Source organism: Manacus candei, unplaced genomic scaffold (assembly GCF_025592945.1).
Source record: "Manacus candei isolate 608988 ecotype Guabito, Panama unplaced genomic scaffold, ASM2559294v1 h1tg000028l, whole genome shotgun sequence".
Lineage (NCBI taxonomy): Eukaryota > Metazoa > Chordata > Aves > Passeriformes > Pipridae > Manacus > Manacus candei.
In genome coordinates this window covers 9,819,852-9,830,372 of record NW_026138076.1, presented here as the reverse complement: position 1 = coordinate 9,830,372, position 10,521 = coordinate 9,819,852, and positions in this window count along the sequence as shown.

The following is a 10,521-nucleotide window of genomic DNA, read 5'->3' as shown; positions in this document are numbered from 1 at the left end:
ATATCTGCAGTAACAAACCTCTAGCCTGAGCGGAGCTGAGACTTCAGTGATATTTCTCAAATGCTTTCCAAATGCATGAGTGTACTCAGAGACTATCTGTTGAACACCTATGGACTCAGTGTGAGCTCTCTTGCTACTCTGGCCAGCCCATGATATTGCTTAGAGTCATGTCACCAAGGTGCACCAAGCAGGCACTGAGATGCAGAAGAAACCACCTCAAGGCAATCACAACCAAAGCACCCTGTTGGTTCACCCCCTCATGTTTGCTTCAGGTGCCACTTGTTCTTCATGCTCCTTTAAGGACTTGCATGAAGAGCTGGATTACTCCACAACAAGATTTGTGTTTCTTTAAATGCTTATTCTGATATCTGCTCTGTTACATGTATTACAAAGCACTGTTGAGCCAACCTGTCCCACAGAAGATGCAGATAGCACTGAAAGTCTTGGTACAATTATTTTCATCTTCAATCTTGATTGTGTCAAGGTTTTTCTAGATGAAAAAACAAAACATGTTTGTGCCTGACTGTAACTAAAGGTACAGCATGCCCAGGTGGCATTGAAGACTCTCCCTGGCAGACTTCCCACTGTTGTTTTTCTATCATATATCCTACCTCACTGGTATCTCTTACTGTGAAAATGGCATTGGGAAATAAGTGAATCTTACAGCAGCACCTGCAGGTCACCAAATACTAAAACACTCTTCAGCACAGATGGAGACTCCAACTCCTATGCAACAATCTAGAAAATTGGGTTTTTTTCCCCAAAATTGTGTAAAGTACTTTAGGGCAAGGAAATACTTATTTTACAACACTGTAGAGTGTTGATAGCTTGTTCTTTGATAGTTTTTTATCAGGCATTCCTCAGAAAAGGTGGGAATTTTACAAGGAGGAAAGAATACCTGCAAGAAGGCCCCACTTGTCCTGGAGTGTTAGTTGAATGTCAATAAAACACACTTTAAGCTCAGAACCTTGGTTTTAAAGGCACTACAGGAAATAGGATGTAGCCCTTTAGGTGCTGGAGCCCTCCTGGCAAAATCCCAGTCATATTTTTTTCCAGTAGATGTCTAGTACAGCCAAGACAATGGGACAGGGAGAGATTGGGTGGTGAGGAGTATGATTTGTCACCAAGACTGTGAGCTCAGAGAAGAAAACTTAAGAACTGGAAGTACTTGTACTGTCATTAAATGCCTGAGGAAGGAAGACTGGGGAAGCAAAGAGAGGAAGGTGGGTTAGTCAAGAGCTGGAATTCAAGAAGACTGGTGAAGAACTTCAGAGTGGTGAAGAATGAGTTCTGAGGGCATACTTACCTTCAGATCTTGGAAAGTTTCTACCTCAGTTTCTCCAATATCTCTATTTCTCTAAAGAAAGTAACCACCCTTTACACCATCTGTCAAGAGAAGTGTTCCAGCCCACGGATGATTTTTTTTGCCTGTAAGGTAAAAAGGAATTTTCTGAAAAAAAAGCAAAACAACTTTGAAATGGTGAAGAACCACCACAGAAAACTGACAAAAATATTCAGTTTTTACCCAGGACTTTGACTAGTATGCAGTGAAGGAGGCATATGACATACATGAATCAAAAGGAATATTGAGCCGTGGCTCATTGATTTGTTTGCCAGCACTGAATGAAGGGGAAAGGAAAAATTATGCCTTATATCTTAATGTTTATAATACCTAAGAGGACTGAACTGCTATTACATATTTAATGTGGCATTTCCTTGTTTTGAAAGGTAGAATTTTGCAGCCTGAATTATAATCCTTTTCTGTATCTCATTTAGTAAGCAATAAATATACAGGGCAAGATTTGAATTGGAGCTCTTGGCATTTCAGGTCTGGAAGAAAGGGAAGTGGATGAGATTTCCTCTAAAGCTTTGATGTTCTGAAGTCAAATGAGCAACATGAAACCAGCAAATGTAAACGTAGAGACAGACAGGCCCGCCCTTGGAGCTTAGGCTTTTACTTAAACCTGCATAATGGTTAGCACAAAGTAGCCCTGGCCTTTAAGCAGTGCTATAATACAAATATATAACATATATTTGAAGAAAAAATACTACACTGTGTAACTTAATGTTGCTTTCTGTTAGATTTTATTTCATGTGCGGTCTCAATTTTCAGTCTACGTTTCCTGTTGCTTTTGGAGTGTGCTGTTGTGTTTGTTTATCCTAGGCAAGAGGGACTCTATATGAAAATATGCAACAAAAGAATATTGCAAACAGAGCACTAGGCCTCTATAGAGCCATTGACATTTACACATGAATCATTCAGATCACTAACTGGCTGGGTATACCCTGTGAATTAGGGTAAGTTGCTGTGCAGAATTTACTGTTGGCCAGCTATTCTTGGCACGTGCATCTCTACAAAATAAGAATGAGGTTAGCCAAGGTGTCTATGTATGGCATTACTAGAAGGGTAATAAAACAGAATAAAGATGACTTAGGGAGTCATTTATTTTAATATGTAAATTTTTTAATGCACATGGAAGGGCACTTTGGCTTGAATTTCTGGTATCATGTTATCCTGGACTTCTTTATGACTACAATATTCATTCTGTTGCTTGAAGAGTTTTGGTTCAGAAAGCATTTTGGTTTCAGTGTTGCTATTTATACATACAAACCTGCAATGTGTAATTCATGCTGAAATCAATGAGACTGTGCTTGTGGATTCAAGCTTCACATATTTCATATAATGTTGCTAAATCAAAAGGTAAGAATAGATTTTGGGGTGGAAAAGAATGAGGAGAAACGACGAGTTCCGCTTTTTCTCATGTTATGAAACAGATAAAAATGTCACCATTTAATAAGTAAAACAAATCATTGAGGCAAAACATGAAGCTGTCTTGCAACACACTGGGACTCTTCTGGAAGAGTTACTAAATTACAAATACTAAAGGCTTAAGTGATTCCATTGTTTGCTTATTTTTGTTGAAATGACAGAAAATGGAAAAGCTGATGCATAAATACATAATAGTATTAGGTGGACTGTATTTATTAAAATCTAGTAGAAAAGTGGGAGATTTTCTTCTGTAAGGAACATAGAAAAGTATTTTTCCTTTCTCCAAATCTCCCCAACTCAAGTGGATCAGTTTATTTTAAATCCTACCCTGCTAAGGAATTTTGTCCATGGGATTTCTGCTCCTTTCTCCAAGTCTGGGTAAACTGGCTATCTGGGTAAACCTCTAATGCCTTTTGCAAGAGGTGATGATCACTAAGAGCATCACTGTCCCCACATGCAATGCCCAAGTGCGAATTGGACGGGTGGAACTCTTGGTCAGTGAACTACAGTTTGGGTGGTGAATGTAAGCTAAGGCTGTAGCACACATTTTTCCGTGGAGCTGTAACATGCTTCAGTTGTGTTTCCCCAGGATGGTTCCAGCACATTCCTGGGAATCACTACGGGGCTGGTGCAGCTCTGCTTTCAAATGTGCCAAGCCCACTGTTGTGTGGGCTTTGGACCGGGTGTGAACACAGAGGACAAGAGGCAGGGACAGTGTTACCTGGGCACTTTAAATGGGATTGTGTACTGAAAAAACACTTCCTTAAGGTTGTATTTCATTCAACATAGGATGCAAAAGTTCTGTTTATGGGTAGATTTCCATTATCACTCTCTGTTTTCACATTTTATTTAAAACACTCCCAAATTCTCCTTTGGGCAATAATCCTTCCTATGTTTGGTCCCAGTCCAGGAATGAACTGTGAATGGTATGTGGAAATTGTTGGAAAATTCCCCTCAGCTAACTTTGAGGTGTAGCAGTGTAAAACAGAGCCCTCCACTCCTCCCATCCATATATACACTTCTTTTAGTTTAATAAATTTTATTATAATTCCATTCCTCTCCCCTCAGTTGCTGAGTGTCTGGCATTGACCAAAAAAACCCACCAGAACAATAGTTTCTCACCAAATTCCCCAAGGATACTCACAACAAAAGCTAAGCTAAGCTAACAGGGAGTGAGATGGAACCAACTTTTTGGTTGTCTTTAATAAAACCTGAAGATTTACACATGATGGAAAAAAAAAGAGAGAGTGAACAAAACACAGTTCTTTGTTTCAATCATTAAGCTTGTATGAATGTTTTTCTGTTTAAGAAACAGCATTTTTTATTGTATTCTGCCAGTTTATTTTGACTTTGATTGATAAAAAGAAAATGTTCCAGAAATGTTTTTTCCTTAGCTAGTATTTAATTGAGCAAGAAAGCAATGTTTGTCTTTAATTTCCAACAGCTTTGGAATTATGGGGAGAAATTAGTTTGATGACACCTAAAAATAAGAGATCTAAAAGTAAGGCAACTCTGAAACAGATCACTGGTGCAAAATAAGCTCGTTGGTCTCATACGTTCATGTAAAACTGTAATTCCTCTAGATTCACACCAGTGTTTGGGAGATCAGCATCTCGCCTAAAAGACTATAGCATTACATTTTTGGAGCTTGATGTTGATGCTGGCTACAGTTTGGTTTAATTTAATGAAAAAGATACTGTTTCAACATCTGGAGAATCAACTCCAGACAAACCATACATGATGTTGTGATTGCCTTCCATTTTATAGTGAAAATCAGTTGCAATTATGTTCTGGAAGTGAAAATCCACTTTTCTTAGAGTTTTGGCTCCAAGAAGCAGCCTTCCACTTTCTATGTTTCAAAATCAAGCAGAGCCAACAAAAGTGCCAGCATCCTTTAACATTGCTCCAATGGACAATTTAATGGAAAGGCTAATCCTAAAACCACAGCAGAGGAATCCAGGACAGAAAAAGCCAGACAAGGCTTACAGATGGCTGGAAAAGGCTTGTCCTGTGGGTGTTGTCGCTTCTCAGTCTTTTGGCTAAGATCAAGTGTCTGTAGTGTTATTGGGCCCCCAGGTATTGACTGCCTGATTCCACCACGGGGATCTGATAAGATGAAGTGGTTTTATCAATTGAAAAATTAATTGCTGTCTAATGAGGGAAAGCAGGGTCAATAGCCATTCATCTTCATTTCCTTCCTGTAGCATTCATGCTCACTAGTTCACTTCTAAATCTTCCTCCCCTTTCAGATTTGTTTACAGTAGCCAGTAAAACACTATAACACACATACTAAACACAGGCTTGCCAAAAGCACTCTCATGCTAATAATACACACATTTTCAGTCACATCTTTGTATTGCTAAGTCCTCAGTTCTTGGGGGTTTTTTGTCTAAAAAGACCATGGACATGTTGAAGCTGTATTAGGTCTCACTATATGGTGAAAGACCTGGATTCTGTAATGTGGTTTATCAAAAGTGAAACCTCAGGTTTAGTGCCACATCACAGAGCGTACTGTCTCCTCTCATGTATCCATCTGTTTTCACCGTCATTGTTTAAAATCAAAGTGAAAAAAATCCACCTTACTTTGCACTAGATATGGCAGAACATATTGTGTTTCTGTGCCAGAATATCCCTCCTCTTTTCCACAAACAGACTCCTGAAAAGTAGATTTGTGGAATTTTCTAAATGGTCACAGACAGCAGGAAAAAATAGCAATAACCTTAAACCACCTCTCTTGATCTTCAGCCACAGATACTATTGCAATCCATCCATCAAATACACATATGTCCATAACCTTACTGTTCATATCAAACTCAGAACCAAATAAGAATTTTTTCTGCACACTATTCAGATGCAGCCTGAAACTGATGGCAGAGAAGAGCTACAGGAAGTGCTGAGGTAGTTAAAATCTTGCCATTAGGACTGTTCCATGCCTTTAGATGGACAGGCAAAAGCTTGTTTGCAATCCTCTGGGCTGCCTGTTGCTGTGAGCACCTGCCTAGTGGGACATCTCACGTTGCATCTCAGGGAGCATTACTGAGTAGTACAGCAACTAATAGAAGCCAATAACATTACCCAAGTCAGTCATGGGGCTACTGAGAGTGTGAGAGATGAGGCAAAGCCAGAGCAGATGCAAGGGATGGTGTTGCCAAGTGTGAGAGATGAGGCAAAGCCAGAGCAGATGCAAGGGATGGTGTTGCCAAGGAAGCAATGCAAGGAGGGCAAGAGGCAGTAACTGGAGCTGACAGGAGAGAAAATAGGTGGTAGGAATTAAGAGAAAGAACAAGAGAAGGCAGCAGCAGGAAAGTCAGGCTGCAAAAGCTGTTAGAAACTACCTCATTAGTTTGATTTTCTGGCCAGTGTCTCTACCAGTCGTTCCTGCATCTGTCCCTACCAATGTTTGCTAACGTGCAGTGGTTGGAAAGACATTCTCTTTACTTCTAAGACACTCAGTAATAAGGATTCATCATATGAATGTTGCTATTAAAAGCATGCACCATTTTCCCAGTATAATTTTCTCTAGGTTTGGATTCCAGAGCTGAAATCTCCTTCTGCTGCTGCATAACTTGTCATCTATTCGCAGAAAAAAATAATTTCCTTACATAAGTATTTTGAGACCAAGACAGAGATCTGTTAACTTTTTCTTCAATCTCTCAGTATAAGGAAAACTTTCCAGATTGAATCATTCCTGCATTTTTCTTCCAAGAAACTTCCAATTCAACAATGTTCATTTTGAAACATGTGGACTCCAGAAGAGTTCAAATTTGCTATACCAGGAAAATAGTTCAACCAGTTGTACCCTGAAATATCCTGAGTTCAGCCTAAAAGGCAATACCCAGCACACTCCTAAGCACTGAGCTTGCAGAAGGGTACTGTATCACTGTCACTCTATTTGTACATAAGGAATCAGCTCTTGGTGGGATTAAAACTCTTATTTGAAAGAGATGTTTTGAAATCTTCATCATCTCTATGTTCTGTTTTGCTCTTTCCAACCAAAGATACGATTCCTATATGAGCTAATTAGTAACAGTCTGAATTTTCTATTTTGAGAAGTGAAGAAGTCTTAATTTTTGGTGATTGCTGTATGCTCTTTGTACATGGAATACAGACTTTCTTTTCAGATTAGTAATTTGTCTTGGTGCTGCAACAGGATGGATTTTGTCTATCTTGTCTCTGAAAGGATCTAACATTATGCTATTTTTTTAATACAGAAAACCTTTAAAACTCTAGAATGTTTCAAAAAAAGACTGCAGTGAGCTTTAGACAAGACTTCTTTACTCATGACCATTGTTAGAGTGAGGTGGCCATTTCCTATATGTATTGTAAAATTAACAAAACAGTGCCATGTGCAGGTTACTCCCTACTTACCCAAGCAAGGAACTTGGCAAAAATTAGCTATGCATAGCAATCATGTTACTTACAGACATCCCAAGGCCCTGAGGTCTCTCTTCTTTTCCCTCAGGCTTCTTGTTGCAACATCATCACTGCCTACCTGAAAAATCAGTCATGGACAGCAACCAGAGAGCTGTACCAAGGTAGGAAGCTTTCTCTTCACTTCTTCAACTCAGGCCCTAGGGAGGCAGCAGACTTCATTTAGTGGGTTTGGTCTACATATTTGGTCTTCTGTTCCCTCCATAGGATAGTCTCCTATGACAGTGACTTGTCTTTTTTTCCTTAATGGAAGTGGTTTTGCTGAAGGACGTACACCTACTTAACCTCAGTGACACCTCCATGCTATATGAACCGTCATCCTTGTCATTGTTCGGTTCCACTCACAGAGCCTCACACTCCAAGGACACCTGGGGAGATGGAGCAGTTACAAAGGAGATGGACCTGCTGCACTGGGCAGGGCCATAGAAGAAGCTTCACCAGGATGAGAGCAGTGCAGCCCTGGAAAAGGCTGTCCAGGGAGGCTGATTCTCTACCCTTGACAGTTTCAAAGCTCGTTAGACAAATCAGTGGCTGACCTACTTTCACTTCAGTAGACCTGCTATAAGTAAGAGGTTGGACTGGAAACCTACAGAAGAAATTCTAGCCAGCAATTCTGTGATTCCATGATTCACTGAATAAACTTCAGGAGCCACCTAGAAGTAGTGCCGATGAGAAACAATATATTACATCTAGATATTATTTTCTCAGACAACTCACACTTAGCCAAATAAAGACAACTGTGCAATGTATGAAAAAGAAGTATGGTAATGCTTAAATGCATGAAGTACATTTCTTCTAAGTCAGAACAGTTTTGAGAAAGAGCATCAAGTTTATAACTACATGAAGCATAGAGACTGTAACCAGAAGAAGATGAAAGGACCTTTGTTCTCTCTGGTACAGCCTTCAGTGCTGTCCTTTCAATGTTTTTCAATGTTGCTGAGAAACAGTCTGATTTCTCATCAACAGTTTCATAAGCCCTGGGGGTAAAATCTCTCTGAATCAGGATGAACATTACCCTTATAACAGTCAGCTTTAAGAAACAGTTCAGTTCATTATGGGAGCAGACAGCTGGAAGTACCATAGCTTTCCTCCCAACCACAGCACACATCACTATAAAAAAAAAGAGCACCTGCAAGACACATGGTGGAAAGGTTTTACTGGCCATTGTTTTGTGATCAGTTGGGCGTCTATGAGAGAGAGACAAAAAGATCAAAGGAAGAGACAGATGGTGGCAAGGAAAAAGACAACAACACAGACATAATAAGGGCCAGGAATGTGTCTCCGAGAAAAGCTAAGAGGAAAGGGCAAAAGAGCTTTTATACTAAGTGTTTAATGGAAAATAGAGTTGAGCTGTAAATAGAGGCCATGCCTCTTCTGCAGCTCTTGCTGTGTGAAGAAAAACAGGGCTTTGTACTTTCTTTACAATTCAATGGGATTGCATCAGAGAAACCTCCTTTCAGAAAGCATAAATTTCTCTTCCTAGCTGGAACCCTCTATGGAACCCTCTATGGAACAATCTAGGACACAAGAGTTTTACTTAAGTTTACTTAAACTTTGGCCCAAACTTACGTAAGTTTACACCCAGTCACCTCAGAAAGTGATAGTACTGCTGTATTTACCCCTAAAACAGCACACCCAGCTCAGCAGTCAGTTACGTTTCTAACACACCTATTGCTTTAACACTGAAAGATCTGTAGTTCAGGAAGATTTCAGACAAGCTAATGAAGCCATCAGGTAATGAAGCAGGAGTCACTAGTGCAGAGCAGAGTGTTCGTGAGTATGTGTTTCAGTGTCTTCTCTTTCATCTTGTACTTGCCTTGTTTTTCATCAGAGTAGGTCATGAGAAAATGCTGCCACTATCAGACTTGGAAAAGGACTGAGACCACTTGCTGTAATACTGACAATCTGATTTTTTGAAATGCAAGTGAAAAAGGTGCTGTCTCCCTACTTGAGAAATTGACTAAACTGGGGAAATTGTCTATTTCCTCATTTATACTCCTTCTAATCTACTAAATGTTCATGGAATACGGTTAGCAAGATGAGATTTTGGAGTAATTTGTAGATAGCAAGACACAGAATCATAAAATCATGGAATTGTTAAGGCTGGAAAGTCCTTTAAGATCACTGAGTCCAACCATCAACTTAGAACCACCAACATATTTACTATTAAACCATGTCCTCCTCGTTAAACACCTCCACCCCTTCCCTGAACAGCCTATTCCAATGTTTAACAACCCTTTCAGTGAAGAAATCTTTCCTAATATCCAATCTAAAACTCCTCTGGCACAACTTGAGGCCATTTTCTTTCACCCTTGCCACTTGTTACCAGGGAGAAGAGACCAACCCCACCTGGCTACAACCTCCTCTCAGGTAGCTTTAGAGAGCTATATGGTCCCCCCTGAACCTCCTCTTCTTCAGGCTAAAGAACCCCAGCTCCCTCAACCTCTCCTCATAGGACCTGTGCTTCAGACCCTTGACCAGCTTTGTTGCCCATCTCTGGACTCGTTCCAGTGCCCCAATGTCTTTCCTCTAGGACCCAGAAATGAACACAGGTTTCAAGGTGTGTCCTCACCAGTGCCAAGTACAGGGGAGTGATCGCCACCCTGGTCCTGCTGCCCACACTATTTCTGGTACCAGCCAGGATGCCATTGGCCTTCTTGGCCACCTGGGCACACTGATGGCTCATGTTCAGCCAGTTGTCAAACGACATTCCAGGTCCTTTCTAGCCACTTTCCCAAGACTGCAGCACTGCATAGGGTGTTGTGATTCATGTGTAGGACTCAGCAGGACTCCTATATACAGACATATCTTTAGTACCTCCACACTGCACAGAAAAGATGGCATGCTAGTGAGATAAGCAGGTTATTCTCCCTTTTGTTTTCTTCTTGCAGTTCAACACAACTTATACTTGCCTTATTTCCTGAAAAATATTCAAAACCTGTTCTGAAAACAATACCCCTCATTGCCATAACAGAGCGCTTCACAGTGAACTTTCTGCGCACTATCACTTCGAAGTAAGAGGGCTTCATGCTGAAAGTTGATGGTCACAGGAAGCTTAAGGCCAAACATAACTGTTAGACACAATTCTAAATTCCCCAAACCAGATTTTTTTAAATACTATTTCATGTTCGAAGCACGGCTTCCCCTGACTTCAGCTGCAGCTGAGAAAGTTCAGCACGCCTACAAGTCCTGCACTAAGAATAAAAGCAATGTAAAATTATTGACAGTTTCTCAAAAGATTGGCTCGAGTGACTCAGCTATCACCACATGGGTGCTGTTTGACAGAAAAAGGGACAGTATCCAACTCTCCAGGGTAGAAC